General features: G+C 41.0%; 1 non-coding gene across 1 annotated transcript; it reads right to left on the bottom strand.

Annotated features, from left to right (window-relative positions):
- Positions 1–9717: 9717 nt before the first annotated feature.
- Trnan-auu (transfer RNA asparagine (anticodon AUU)) lies at positions 9718–9790 on the bottom strand. The gene has a single exon. It is a non-coding gene; the product is annotated as a tRNA-Asn (tRNA).
- Positions 9791–16643: the final 6853 nt, after the last annotated feature.

Raw genomic sequence — 16643 nt, forward strand, 5'->3', positions numbered from 1 at the left:
TAATAAGTTTTTTAAAGGTGACAATGTCACAAGGGATTTTGTTACCCATTTTAGACCGGCAGCCCAGAGCACTTTGGTTGAAGGAACGAGGTACCAATATTTGACTACGGGAACGTTTAGTGGATAACCACATAGTCAGATATGGATGTCTGCCGGGGACCCCCCGCTGCATGTGGCGCATGGACCCCCAATAAAGAGGCAAAACAATGGGCTGAATCAAACATTCTAGGTACCACATGAAACCAAGTGGAAATGGGCTTTACCATGATACTAAGTAAACAAAATCAACCGCCAGACAAATTTTCTGCTGCATTAGGCCTGCCAGACACCCCCTCTCCCAAATGTTTAGTGTACAAACCTATGGGTTGAAATTAACCAGTTGTCAAATTACCTCAGATTAATATGAAACTTTCTCTAACTGTTCCACTATGGCTAAAATGAACACAAACCAAAAATTAAATCACTACTCCATGTCGTTTCCGTGATACAGCCTCTTAAAATATGCTAAAATCTCCCCCTTTTTGAGCTCCGCCCCCGGCAGACACAGCGCGTTGTGTAGCCTTGCTCAAGGCAGTCACATTATTCGCTCTGAAAAGACGCAGCTGTAAACCCACCCGCCGTATACCCTGTGCATGGTGTGTGCGATCACACCGAATGACCCACCCGTATACACACTGTCACATCGCACGAATACTGTTCACACAAGTCATCGCACTCGTACACCACTAACCGCATGCGGAGGCCGTCAGGCCGACAGCCTTGTCGGGTCTGTATCTTCCCGTTTTAATGTGTTGTATTGAAAAAATTCCAATAGTGGACGAAATTGGGGGGGGGGGGGCTCTAGGATATGCTAGTATGCAGCTCATGAGTATGTATATCGTTCGTCAGACCTATCAGACAACACAGGATGTGAGGCAAATGAATTATTCATTTTGACGTCCAATCACGCACTTCCCTTATCACGACCTTTGGACCCTATCATGCGTCCGTGGTGGTGGTGTGTGAGGTAAACATGTCTCGTCTTTCGCGGGCATTATGGTAATGAGCTGACCGTGGGAACTCTTCGCTTATTATAGTAATGAGGTCAGTGGCTTCAACACAGATCCTACAAGGCTGTCGGCCTGACGGCCTCCGCATGAGGATAGTGTACGGGGGCATCGTGTCGTTCGATGTTACGCACAGTGAATACGGGTGGGTTTTTATACAGCGGCGGTCTTTTTTCGGAGTGAATAGTTCGACTGCCTTGAGCAAGGCTACGCGTTGTGGTGGTATTCTTTCAAACGTTAAACGCCCGTAATTTAATAACGACACCAGCTGTGTGGCTGAATGGTGTATACTGTTTAAGTTGTTGCCCTTGATCCATAATCTGGCTGCATTGGGCCTACCAGACACCCCCACCCCGGGGTTAAACATTGGAGGAACAACCTAAAACCAAGTTGAAATTACCAATAGGTCTAATGCACTATTCTTAACACAAGACAATATCAGGCGCCGGATAAATGTTTTGCGCGGCAGACACCTCCCTTCCCCGGATTAAACATCAAAGGAACCACCTGAAACCAAGAAATGACCAATAACACTATTCTTTGACGTCCAGTATCAACTACCAGACGAAAGTTTTGCTGCATTGGGCCCGGCAGACATCTCCCCTCCCCCTGGGTTGAACATCAAGGGAACTCCCTGAAACCAAGTTGAAATGACCAATAACAATATTCTTAAACCAAGGGGGTGGGGGTGTCTGGCGTGCCCAACGCACCAATTTTTTGTCTGGTGTGTTTAGTGTAAATTGGTCATTTCATCTTTGGTTTCAAGTGGTTTCCCTGATGTTAACCCGGGGAGGGAAGGTGTCTGCCGGGCCCAATGCAGCAAAACTTTCGTCTGGTGATTGATACTGGTATTAAGAATATTGTTATTGGTCATTTCAATTTGGTTTCAGGTGGTTCCTCTGATGCGTAAAACCCGGGGGAGGGGAGGTGTCTGCCGGGCCCAATGCAGCAAAACTTTTGTCTGGCAGTTGATAATGGTATTAAAAGAACATTGTTATTGGTAATTTCAACTTTATAATTTCAGGTGGTTCCTTTGATGTTTAACTCTGGAGAGGGGAGGTGTCTGCCGGGCCCAATGCAGCAAAACTGTTGTCTGACAGTTGATACTTGTATTAAGAATATTGTTATTGGTCATTTCAACTTAAATGCAGGTGGCTCTTTTGATGTTTAACCCCCGGGGGGGGGGGAGGTGTCTGCCGGGCCCAATGCAGCAAAACTGTTCTCTGACAGTTGATACTTGTATTAAGAATATTGTTATTGGTCATTTCAACTTAAATGCAGGTGGCTCTTTTGATGTTTAACCCGGGGGGGGGGGGAGGAGTCTGCCGGGCCCAATGCAGCAAAACTTTCGTCTGGCAGTTGATACTTGTATTAAGAATGTTGTTATTTGTCATTTCAACCTAATTTCAGGTGGTTCCTTTGATGTTTAACCCGGGGAGGGTATATGTGTCTGTCCGGCCGCGCCCAATGCAGCAAAACCTTGTCTGGCGGCTGATATTGTCTTCTGTTAAGAATTGTGCATTAGGACTACTGGTAATTTCAACTTGGTTTTAGGTTGTTCCTCCGAGGTTTTACCCCGGGGGTGGGGGTGTTTGTCAGGCCCAGTGCAGCCAAATTATAAATCAATGGCCACAACTTAAATAGCATACAATTTTCAGCCACACAGCTGGTGTCGTTATAAAATTACGGGCTCTTAACGTTTGAAAAAAATACCACCACGACGCGCGGTGTCGTTCGGGGGCGGAGCGCCAAAAGGGGGAGATTTTAGCATTTTTTAAGAGGCCGTATCTCGGAAACGATATGGAGTACGAATTTATTTTTTGGTTTGTGTTCATTTTAGCCATAGTGGAACAGTTAAACAAAGTTTCATGTAAATCTGAGGTAATTTGACTACTGGTTAATTTCAACCCATAGGTTTGTACACTAAACATTTGGGGGAGGGGGTGTCTGGCAGGCCTAATACAGCAGACAATTTGTCTGGCGGTTGAAATTTTTTACTGATGACCATTTTCACTTGATTTCATGTGGTACCTAGAATGTTTGATCCAGCCCATTATTTTGCCTCTTTGTTGGGGTCCACGTGCTACACACAGCGGGGGGTCCCCGGCAGACATCTATATCCGACTAAACGTTCCCGTAGTCAAATATTGGTACCTCGTTCCTTTAACCAAAGTGCTCTGGGCTGCCGCTCTATTTTGGGCTCAGAATTTCATTTAAAGATGGGCTACCGGATGGTCTGACTTACTTATTACATTTTTCTAACATAAAAAAAGAGAATATAACGAGTCTCTTACGGTGAGCTGATGTCTGACGAAGCTTCCGTAATTCTTTGCAGAAATCAGAAAAGCTAGCCCCCTTTCGCTCTATGAACTCGCCGTTGGCGGCGCCTTCGCATGTTCCGAACCATACGTCACAAAACAAACTGTTGAATATTTTATTAATTTGTGCTCTGTGTGCGTTTACCGTTGTCTTGTTTGGATCGTCCCCATTTTGCTTTTAAAAGCAAGTACAATTGTTTGTGTCATGACGAACAAAATGTGCGCTTTTGCTGGATTTTAGAACAGCAACAAAAACCAAAAATAGTTCAATTTCACTTCAAACAAACTACTGACTGCGCTCAAACATCATTTTGCTCTTACACAATATTTTCGCTTGAAACCATCGGTTTCAAATCTGACCAGGGAATTTCCCAGTGTCCAAGTAATAATTTATAATGGTGATGGATGAATCAGACAGTCCAAAACAAACTTTACAAAAAAAAAAAAATGCAAGTATTATTTCTAGTTGGTTTCTATTTCCAAAGTTGTGTCAATCAATTTCCTGCATTGTCAATACCAAAGTGCCTTCTGCGAGTTACGTTGATTCTGGCCAAACAGTGTTCACCATTCAGATCAACTCTCCACCATGGATGTAGATCATAACGTGCTGTAGAGTAACAAGTATATTATATAACATTAACAGGATCCGGGTACTTTTTTATAATGTCCACAGATTTACATTATGGTGTGAATATAATGATAGTGGAAAGGTTCCCTTCAAATATTACTAACTTAGGTTTTGTAGTTTTTGAGAAATGAGTAAAACAAGTCACAAACTAATTTTGGTCTCATGAGACCCAAATTATTTTAGCATGTAAAATCCCCTTAAAGGCAGTGGACACTATTGGTAATTGTCAAAGACAAGCCTTCACAGTTGGTGTATCTCAACATATGCATAAAATAACAAACCTGTGAAAATTTGAGCTCAATCGGTCATCGAAGTTGCGAGATAATATTGAAAGAAAAATAACCCTTGCAACACGAAGTTTTGTTCGTTTAGATGGTTGATTTCGAGACCTCAAGTTCTAAACTTGAGGTCTATTTGAGTAATTACCAATAGTGTCCACTTCCTTTAACCAGTTATGATACTACACCAAAACCATATGACTGGTTAATGCGTTTTTACATGCTAAAACTGAGACAAAAATTATTACTTTTACTCACTTCTCAAAAACTACAGCACCTCCGTAAGTAAAATTTCAAGGGAAGCTTTCTACTATCATAATCTTCAAACTGTGTAAGTTTAATGTAAATCTGTGGACATTGTGTTTTTTGATAGGGAAAAAGTACATAATACCCTTTAACAGTGGCTTATTAGTAGCACCCAAATCCGATACTCAGCGGTGACGCCCAAGGCGCTTCAACATGTATATACATTTTGTGAAACCGTTGGGACCATGTTTGGATTACGAGGTCTACTCCTTTTACATAGCATTGTATGTTATAGTTTACAAGGTGCTGTGGTGCAATATGCTGCCAATCCAGCCAGTAACACCAGGGCGAATCCCTTCCCTTTTCGATATTAAACGTGCACTGGGTTCTTTTACGTGTGTTACACAACACACGGGATCAACGGCTTTACGGCCAAAGCATATGAAGGACAAAGCATCACGGTTAGGTGTCTTGCTTTAGAACACATGTGTCCACGACAATCTCTTATGTTGTCAGCAGCAGAGTGTGGTTTCGGGTCCCGGTCATGACACCTATTTCCATTAGCAAAGGTCGTTAACCATAATCAGGTGTTAATAAGTTTGGATGGTATAGATTCTGCTGCACCTCCATGGTGGCCCATTGCGGCCTACATAAGGGGTAACCTTGTTTCAATTGAAAACGCATTCATCTGAAGTCTGCACCATTCCCATCCTAGCCTCTGGACAAACAAGGCGCGGCTTATATACTATGAAAGACTATTATACTGCATTATGCAAAACATAAAATTTACTTTTTTTTCCCTTCATATTTCGAACCATGAAGCAAGGAGGGGGTTGGCAGACCGGATAATTCGGATACAATACAAATACGAATTTCAAACATAGGCTAAAAAGTAACATTGTTGCGTTCAATTTAGTTGTTTTTCTTCTTGCTGAACCCAATTTGTACTCGTTGTTTTGCTCGAACTTGGGTCGGCAGACAAAAAACTTAGATTTTAAGGGAATATGCATTGTTGTTTACCTGTGTGTGAGAATGTATCATTTCTACCATCAATGGCTGCTCTTGCGACCAGATTCCAGTTGGAGCTTTGCCGTACAGATGCACCGTTTAGAGACACACCTTCGAAGTTGAAATTTAATACAATGTGTTAGTTATTATACTACTACTAATAATAGAAACAATTGTTATTTTGGGGGGCTAATCATCCTTACTCGCAACTAAGAGCTGAATTGCGAAGGACGCGGCTACAACGTGTTCGAGAAGCAGGCATGCAAGGGCGCCTCTGGCTGCCAGCCACATCAACCCATTATAACCACGAGGCACAGCCAAAGTTTTAGTCTGGTTCCCAGACCCCAAAATCTCCGACTAGGCTCTGTCGAATTTAGGGTCCGGTATCACCCAAAACCACGTGACCAAAAAGGAGCAATTTCTCTTTTTTTTTTAAAGTTATCCGAAATGTTCCGAACGCGTTGTCGTCAACATTCGGACAGTATAGTATTGTTGATGGTTGGCATGGAATCATAATGTCAGTCCTGTCGGCCGTAGACCCAGGAGTTTTTTTGCCAGTTATTATTATTTAAAGCCAATGCAGGCGTTGTGCCTAAATCAAGCGTTTGCAAAGCGATGCGACAAGTTCAAAATATATCCGGGATCTGGTAAGTGTTTGTCCCTTTTCTTCAAAAATATTTTCTCAAGGTGTTTTTTTTTTTTGTACTTGATTGTTAATGAGACAGTGATTGAGGATTAAGTGTCATGATTTATGAAAGTGGTAAAAGTGGGGCAACTCTGGTGACTATGCTGTCAAAATTATACTTGTTGAACCAGATTGTCATTAATTGCCGATCAAAAGAATCTCCTCCGGCCTGCTGGCGGCCGTCGATGGGAGGGTTACGTTTTCGCAAAAACTAGTGTAGACATGGTTTCCCTGGAGACAACCCCCGACCCTGACAAGTTGCGTCATGCGTTATTTTTAACCGTGGGTGATACCTGACCTATGATTTTTAACAAGAGACGTCAAGGAATCTTTGGTCAGCGGACCAGACTATACCAAAGATCGAAAGTGATTTGATTTCTCTCCCGAGGAAGGAAAACCGGATAGTCTGGAAATCAACTTACATATGGCACTCTTATAGGGACCCCTCACATAATACGAGAACCAGATTTGAATCAAGTCTACTCCACGTTCCGTTCTCTCGTCTGAAACCCTGAGCGCGTACGCAAAACACGCGCAAATTGTCAAAATAACTGCGGGGCCAAGCTAGCCTGCTGAGCCGGCCGAATATGGAGCCTTGAGGTGAGTGTTATTAATATAACATCATCTTTTATGTTTTCTGATCTTCTACACGAACCTCGATTTGTTACGTATATGTTGAAAGTACAAATCTGCGAATTTCCAGCTTCATCTGTGGCTCTGTAAGTGATGATGTGAATTCCCTTGGTGAAGTTTGGACCTTTGTCTGGTGTCTCATTGACTACAGTAGGGTGAGCTTCAGAGTTGTCTGTTGCTGTTGGCTCATCCCATTCAACTGCCACAGAGCTGACCCCATCGGGTATAGTCTTAGTTATGTCTCGAGGACATCCGGAGAAGCGGGGTTTGCGTGCATCCTCTGAAACAGAATCAGATACAGCATTATAATGCAGCATTTGGAAGGCGCACTTTACTCAAAACCGATCAAAGGGACCTGCCTAGTAGAATCTTAAATTTGTCAAATTGCTGTCATTATGTTGGGAAAGCAAGCATGAACAAGTTTGTTTTGAGCTTCTGTTGGAAGTACTTGGACAAAAGTGCCACTGAAAAGGTCATTCATGCATTTGTTACTTCTCGCCTTGACAATGGCAATGCTCTTCTGTACAATCTTCCTAACAACCAGATTTCCCGTCTTCAACGCCTCCAAAATACTGCTGCCCGCATTGTGACTATGTCTAAGAAATCCTGTTCCACCACCCCCATTTTGAAACAACTACACTGGCTCCCTATCTCTCAACGAATCATCTTCAAGCTGATGCTCATCGTCCACAAAGCACTTAATGGCAAGAAATCTTCGATCAAGTACCATGCTTCTTCTCATCGAACCCAAGTCTCAGCACTCATGGGAGACAGGTCTTTTTCTTCAGCTGTGCCACGCATCTTAGATCTTGTCTTTGTACCACACTTCTCAAAACTTATCTTATGTCACAGTTTTTCAAGGATTAATTTGGTTTTATCTGTTTTTCTTTGTTTTTGTTTTGTTTTTGTTTGTTGTTGGTTTTTCTGCGCCTTGAACACCCAGCAGTGTGGATACGTGCGCATTACAAGTCTTATTATTATTAAAAGAGAGTGAAGTCCAACATTTCTTACCAACTGAAATTTGAAGTTTGCATGTTGCTGAGTTTGCAGCTTCGTCTGTTGCTTCGTAGATGATGACGTATTTGCCGATATTAAAGAACGATCCGTTACCAAGCTGTGAATCTGACACCAGGGTAACTGTAGGTGGCACTCCAGAGTTTGCAGTAACAGTAGGGGGCGTCCATGATATTGATACGCCATGAGAATTTTGGGTGATCTTTTTAGTAATCGCAGGAGGGCAGGTTATATTGGGAGAGATGCTTTCAACTTCTATATAAAACAATTGTTAATAATGTACATTAATAAAGGCTCCGACTACGTCGGGATTTAACTTGTGATAAAAACACCGGCTATGAAGACTAGCGAAGAAATAACCCCCCTAAACCAGCATACACTGGGTGCGTTCGATTAGCTTCCCCGTCGACCCCGGTTCTGCCTCTAGTACGTTCGAATAGATTCGTCGTCACTCCAGGGGCTCATCCGGGTCAGCCAAAAGTGCCCTGCTTGTTGAGTGGGTCACTTGAGGCTGGCCCGAGGCGCATGACGTCACCAGGGTGAGTGATCGTTCGATTAGCTCTTGTCATGGACTAACCCGAGTGAGCACCGCGGGGTTGACAGTAAAATGAGGCCCTCGAATATGTGTACCACAGAAAAGCAAACCAAACATTTACCGTTTTGACCATTTTGATTTGCATGAAAAGGTATTTATTAATGGGGATCACAGTGTGAAGACCCAGTCTTCGCTTCGTGGTAATGACCTTGGTTGGTGATTGTCCGCTATTAAAGTAATTCATCCATGGGTATGGTAACTACGTTTTCCCAGCTCAACATTAAAATTAAACACAACATGTTGACGGTGAGGGCGCACTGCTATACGGCTGTTTTGATAGTTCGCACGAGAACTGGACTTCTTGGCCCAATTTCATGGCTCTGCTTACCGTAAGCACATAATCGGCGCTTACGGAAGCAGTGAATTATGTGCTTACGGCAAGCGTATTTCACGGGTTAGCGTCGAATTTGGGCTTCTGCGCGTGCGTACTCAACGTTACTAGGCATTACGCTTACAAGGCTAGCGCAAAAATTCGGCGCTTGCACGTAGTGGGGAATCTTGGTCGTAAGTGCGGAATTTGGCGGTAAGCAGAGCCATGAAATTGGGCCCAGTTGGTTTAAGCTCTTGGATCCGTTTCAGATTTGTTGCGTCAAATTTTGAGCCGATTGGGTTATGTGTTTAAAGAACACGTATTTAACAGAAACAAGACAACCCTGACACTCATGGCCCCCAGGCCATATTGACATGAAAAAAAAAACCCCAAAAAACGTATTTTCAGAACGATCTGAGCAGCTGACGGAGAGTGCCAACATTATTAATATAATTCACAACAGTTTGATAATGATAGTACGATTTTACCTGGGCAGTTAAAATATCCCTTAATCTCTTCCACATCGTCTGTAAACATTGGATTATCGGTATACTCTGGTCCCTCGTTGCGGTGTGATCTCATCATGCTGACACCGCCAGGCCTGAGGCTCGTACAGGCGCAACGGTCGACTCTCTCTGCTGGTTTAATCCATCGGAGTTTACCCTGGCGGTCTTGTTCTTGATCTAAGTAACACACTTTGGCAGCTACCTCTGAGCATCCAAAGTAAGCTGTTAGAAATATAAAAACAATATACAAGTGCATTGTTCATCCCATAACGCCAATTGAAAGTTCTCTTGTAGTATAATGGCTCTATGAGGAATTGATTATTGTTTTATTTCACCAGCCACATTGAAGGTGGTTTTAAAAGGATTCGGGTACTTTGTTTATATCAATATAAATCACAAGGGAAACTGACTGGGTAAATTTGTAAATGATTTTTGGGGTAGAGAAAGAATTGACTAGAGTGGGATTCGAACCAACGACCTCCGGATTAATGTGCCGGCGCTCTACCAACTGAGCTATCTAGCCCTATATTGCAGTGTCCCTATTTTGTCAATATCTTTGTTCGGGGGTGTCAGTCAGAAGCCATACAACCGTTAACTGTTGTGCAGCCGGGGACCACAAAACACAATGTTCACAAATTTACATTAAAGTCACCTGGAAATAAAAAATATTCTTCTTCAAACATTAGAGTAAATATTTACGAACAATAAAATATTTATTTGATTAGTTGTTTGTGACGATTTGTATGTTGAAAAAAATAGATAAACTTGTTTTGGGGGGTTACTCCACTTTGGTGTTACTCAGCCATTGCATAAAACAACAAACCTGAGCAAAATTGTACTCAATGGGAGACCTTTGGGACGCTTGGTGGCAGCAGACTTACCGGGTAAAATCCATTGTTCTCAAAAATGAGCGCATGCTCAGAACTACGTAAACCGTGGCAATTTACCTGGTATTCTGCTGCCACCAAGCATTCCAAAGTCGAAGCTAGGAGAGAATAGTGTAACACAAACAAAAAAACAGTCGTACAAGTTGTGCGCTTAATAGTTAGTTGCCTTAAATTGAGGTCTCCAATTCAATTCAAATACTTTGATAAGAAATTGCTTCTTTCTCAAACTACCAACTTCTCTTCATTGCTCGCTTACAGTTATTTGTGTAATTACCAATAGTGTTCAGTGCTTTTAAAACCATTATACACTTTTAGAAATAACAAAAGATCACAGATTTACTAATAACTTACAGGGTTTACAGATGGTAATGGTGAAAGACTTCTCTTGAAATAGTATTCCATGTAACGCTTTACTTTTTGATAAAACATTAAAACAAACTCAATTATCGATAACAAAAATCACGGATTTATTTTAAACACATGTCAAGACACGGCGAAACGTGCGGAAACAAGGTGGGTTTTCCCGTCACTTTCTCCGGACTCCGATGACCGATTGAGCCTAAATTTTCACAGGTTTGATATATTTAACAGATGTTAAATTTGCATCGGAGATAAAGAATATTAATTTTTGTTTTTTTACCCATATACACCGATGTGAGTAGCACTGTATACTCAGTACTTTTCCCGAGTCCTGTGAAAAAAATCACAGGCATTTTACTCGGGTGGGATTCGAACCCACGACCTTTGCAATTCTAGAGCAGTGTCATACCAACTAGAGCAGTGTCATACCAAGTACTGAGTATACAGTGCTACACACATCGGTGTATATGGGTAAAAACCAAAAATGAATATTCTTTATCCCCGATGCAAATTTAACATCTATTAAATCGTTTGCAGTACCCGCTGCTAAAACATAGGATTCGAACCGCCTCTAGCTACCGGGCAATCTCGGTGGTCTATGTTGGTATGACACTGCTCTAGAATTGCAAAGGTCGTGGGTTCGAATCCCACCCGAGTAAAATGCCTGTGATTTTTTTCACAGGACTCGGGAAAAGTACTGAGTATACAGTGCTACACACATCGGTGTATATGGGTAAAAACCAAAAATTGATATTGTTTGATATATTATATACAAGTTTTTGTGATACAAGAAGTTCGGGCCTTTGGACAATACTGTTTACCGAGTGTCCAATGGCTTTAAGGGGGAACATCTCCTCCTTTTGACCACATCTTTGTCGATGTGAATTAGATGTAATGCTTGGCAAACTTTGATTACGTTGTTACAGTCGATATAGAATTGATTACATACGTACAATTTAATCATCAATGTGTCCTTATGGGTGAAGAATATTCTTTGAGAAATGATATGTTTTTTACGATAGCGATTTAGTTGAAAGTTCTAAACATAAGCACATTATAACACTTACTTTAAAGAACATGTGTATAACCATATCGGAATCATCTGATGAACAGACCCCCTCCCCCCAAAAATAAAAAATATATATATAGTCAGTTTCCCTTGTGGTTTATTATTTGATATATATAAATATATATATATATATATATATATATTTATAAATAAAATGAAATAGAAACTTTGATTGGCTGTTATTTTCCCGCTTCTTTCTGGATCCTTCCCTTTCCCCCTCTCTTTTTCTATAAATGGATATAATGTATATTTGTTTGTACTTGTTTTATGCCTCTGAAGAAGGTCCGGATTGAATCGAAAGCTAAGGCCATCTACCCTATTTATTATAATTTATAGTTTTCATATTGTTATTTTTTTCCACCAGCGTCATCGTCAAATAATTAATTGCTACGGCAACTTTAATGGATGTCCATGACAGGAGTCCTAAACCACAAGTGCTTTTCGTATAATCAAATGATAATTAGGCATTCACAAACGTCTGCTCTGAAGCCGGCCTTGAATGGCAATTTTACTTAAGGGAAAACTTGGTTTCAACTCGACGTTTCGAACAGTCATGCCCTGATTGTCTTCATTAGAATTTGGGCTCGAACAAAAAAAAATTGATTGGAGCAGGATCTGAACCAGCAACCTCCGCATTAACGTGCCAGCGCTCGACCAACTGAACCATCAAGCCAACCGCGTACTTATACATGTTCGTTTTTTTGTTCTGGGTCTCAGTCAGATGCCAAGTAGTATGTTTACTCCATTATGAAGAGACATTATTTAAGAGGCAATAACTACTCAAGACGATTGCTTCACCTTCAAAGTCATCATCATCAAACTATGACCCAAACTGCATGCAAAGCGATGGTTAATTTATAGACAACATTGACTGGTTAAATTATTGAAACACTAATAACGCAACGCAACGCAACGAACGCAAAGCAACACCACACCACACCACACCACACCACACCACACCACACCACACAACACAACACAACGTAGCACAACGCAACACAACACAACAACAACACAACAACAACACAACACAACACAACGCAACGCAACGCAACACAACACAACACAACACAACACGACACAACACAACACATACATCACAACACAACGCATTGCAACGCGACGCAACGCAAAGCAACGTAAAGCAAAGCAATGCAATGCAACGCAACGAACACAACAACAAAACAAAAACAACAACAATAACAACAACAACAACAACAACATCAACAACATAATAACAGCACATTATAACTACGTCATTACGGGAAGCCTTCGGCCTCCATCAAAATTAATTTCCAGAAATGAATAAATTAAAATAATATAAATTGTAAATAGTTTTTTTTTTTTTAAATTGAATAACTTAATTAGTTTAGTTCTCGTGGGTTTAGAAATAACCGCTTTCCTATAAGCACCAAATTAACACCCTAAAGAAACCATGGTGATGTGTTTGGAACAACAGTTTTAAAAATACTCTTTTAAAGGCAGGACACTGTTGGTAATTGTCAAAGACTGGCCTCCACAGCTGGTGTATCTCAACATATGCATAAATCAACAAACCTGTGAAAATTTGAGCTCAATCGGTCATCGAACTTGCGAGATAATAATGACAGAAAAAATACCCTTGTCACACGAAGTTGTGTGCGTTTAGATAGTTGATTTCGAGACCTCAAGTTCTAAACTTGAGGTCTCGAAATCAAATTCATGGAAAATTACTTCTTACTAAAAAACTATGGCACTTCAGAGGGAGCCGTTCCTCACAATGTTTTCTACCATCAACCTCTCCCCATTACTCGTCACCAAGAAAGGTTTTATGCTAACAATTATTTTGAGTAATTACTAATAGTGTCCACTGCCTTTAATGATCCACACAAATTTGCCCCGAAATTGCGTGGTTTTCCTTTTATTTTGCGAACTAACATGTCAAAAGTTTGACTCCCATAAATGGCCGACCGTGCTAGTCGACGAGGTAAAAGTAGAACCGTGCAATTTCGAGGCAAGTTTGTGTGGATCATTGTATTCTACAACGCATTGCCTTGGATCGGTCGAGTTGGTCTTTGGAAAGCGTTTGTAACCGTTTTTTTTTATAAAATGCATATGGCTGGAAAGATGTTGTAAAGTAGATTACAATGATGCACACAAACATGCCTCGAAATTGCGTGGTTTTCCCTTTACCTCGTCGACTAACACGTCGGACATTTATGGGGGTCAAAATTTTGACTCCCATAAATGGCCGACCGTGTTAGTTCGCACAGTAGAAGGAAAACCACGCAATTTCGAGGCAAACTTGTGTGGATCATTGTATTCTATTTTAAAACAGCTTTCCAACCATATGCATTTATATATAAAAAACGGTTACAAACGCTTTTGTTTTGACCAACTCGACCGATCCAAGGCAACGTGTTCCTTTAACTTTAAGAGAAATTACCAAACGTATTCCTTCCCTGTAACGGCAGTGGACACTCGTGTCAAAGACTAGCCTTCACAGTTGGTGTATCTCAACATATGCATAAAATAACAAACCGGTGTAAAATTTGAGCTCAATCGGTCATCGAACTTGCGAGATAATGAAAGAAAGAAAGAAACACCTATTTCAAACAAAGTTATTTGCAATTAGATGGTTGATTTCGAGACCTTAATTCTAAATCTGAGGTCTCGAAATCAAATTCGTGGAAAACTACTTCTTTCTCGAAAACTATGGCACTTCAGAGGGAGCCGTTTCTCACTATGTTTTATACCATCAACCTCTCCCTATTACTCGATACCAAGTAATGTTTTAAATAATTTGAGTAATAACCAATAGTGTCCACTGCCTTTAATTGACACGTTTGGTAATTGTCATACCCTAGCATTCTAATTTACTTGGTGAATCCGAACACAAAACATATCTGTGCAAATTTGGGCGCGATTTAGTCATACAAAAATTACTCTTTTTGAACAAGTTTGGTGTGCCTTCAGATGCCAAATAAAAGGCTTCAGTCCCGAAGTTTTGTAACAGTTGAGTAAGAAATTACCTCTTCATCAAAACTACGTTACTTCAGAGGGAGCCGTTTCTCACGTGGTTTGTTATTAACAGCAGCTTTATGCTCGAAACAGAGTAAGTTTGTGCGTACAATTATTTACCAACTTACCGATGCCGATTAATAACAAAACCATAGCAGACATGATCCTGTCGATGCTGTCCCCATGGATGGCCATGCTGCTCTTAGTTCGACCACCTTGCGTCCACAACTGACCACTCCAGAGAAACCTAAGGGGAGTCTTGACTTAAGACAACATCCCCGAGCAGAGGATGCGTGGGTTACCTCGTTGACCTTGAATTCCTTCTCTACGTTCCCCCTAGCAACGGCGCTACAAAACGGGCGATTTCATTCGGTTCATGGACGAGTTGCGGGAGACGACAACATGCAGTTTTGTTTGATTAGCTTTTGTGATTAAAGTGAAGTGAACCGTTAATCTCATCATTATAGCTAGAGTAATTTATAATGCAATTTATACAAAAACAAACGTGGCAGTACTGTTATGATAATGCCAACAACGTCCTTAGACCCCCCCCCCCCATCCCACAAAAACCAACCCACCATCGGCACAAGTATCCCTGCATCTAAGATTTTCTAGTGGATTTAGAGTTGTGACAGAGTGTGATCAGCTTTCTGTGGTCAATCGGTTGCTGTTGCAGCCCAGTCTGGCACCGTTTGTGCGGGTTTTTAATGTATTGTGTTTTTTTTTTATTTCTTTACTTATAATGTTTTAATTGTTATAATAATAGTATTAATAATAATAATAAGACTTGTAATGCGCTAATATCCACCATACTGCGTGTTCAAGGCGCAGTAAAACCAAAACCAAAACAAAACAGACACAACAAAATTAGTCATTGAAATTCTGTGACATACGATAAGTTTTTAGAAGAGACTTGAATTTTGCGGTACAATTCATAAATACCTCAGACAGTTTCGCTATTCCTATTTGTGGAGAGCGCGTTCCATGGGGGTGTCTAAACCTTCGAAAATGACCAATGGTTATAACCGGTTGTGAGCAAATACTCCGCGCAAGTCTTGTTGCAAGACGTTTCTTGTTACGGGAGCTGTCGGTTAGTTGGCCGCGCTGTGTGTGAAGAAGAAAACGAGAAGTTAGAACGTGTTGCATCAAGACTATACGCGCACGCACCCGAACGGAGCCACACTGTCGGAAATAGCTGTCTCAGTTATATGCAACACAGTACATGTACATGTACACGAGTAGTGACATACAGAGCTCAAGCGCGTCGGAAACGGATAAGTTTTACAGACTGTTTCTTATTTATTACGCCTTTTAACTACTTACTCGCCTTCGGCTTGGGCCTTTATCACACAGGAACGACCCTGCCGGCTCTAAACGGCCGTGAAAGAACGAGTCACTACCATTATTCCCTTATTATTATTCTGATTTTTTTTTATGGGGGTGTTGATAATTATTTAAAACGGCTTTAATTCACCCATACAACCGTCTTATAAAATCATTTTTTTCCCCCACTTCAAAATACCCTCAATGTGTCTGAAATGTCTTGGACGGTTGTTTTTTGCACCTTAAGAACACTCGATTAGGCTGATTAGAAATTTCATCGAAGCTATAAATAAGCCTATCTGGGGACAAGTAAATAAGGACCCGCAGTGGTTCTGGCCAAACTTAAGTCCGTCCATGTTTTGCCTAAACAAAACGTTCGCGATATGGTTTTCACAATGTATATAGGCCTAACAAGTTTGCTGGTGTTGCTAAACTCTGAAGTTATATATTGTTTAATTTAGCTCACAGATAAATAGAGTTGCCAGATGGTTGAGCACAAAATATAATTTAAGCATACAAGATTGATCAATTTCTAGCATTACAAAACAAACTAAATAAATAAATATTGTGTCAAATAAAATAACAATGAGACAATATAGCGATGATGGTACAGGCCTAATAAGTGAGGTCAGGTTCGCGCTTAAATACGCATGAATCTTTAGACTTGAAACAAGTCCTGTTTTCGTTTTCGTGCGAGACCTCCCTCAGCATATCCACCGTCAAAAAGTAGTTATTGT

This window comes from Asterias amurensis, chromosome 3, assembly GCF_032118995.1.
Source record: "Asterias amurensis chromosome 3, ASM3211899v1".
NCBI lineage: Eukaryota > Metazoa > Echinodermata > Asteroidea > Forcipulatida > Asteriidae > Asterias > Asterias amurensis.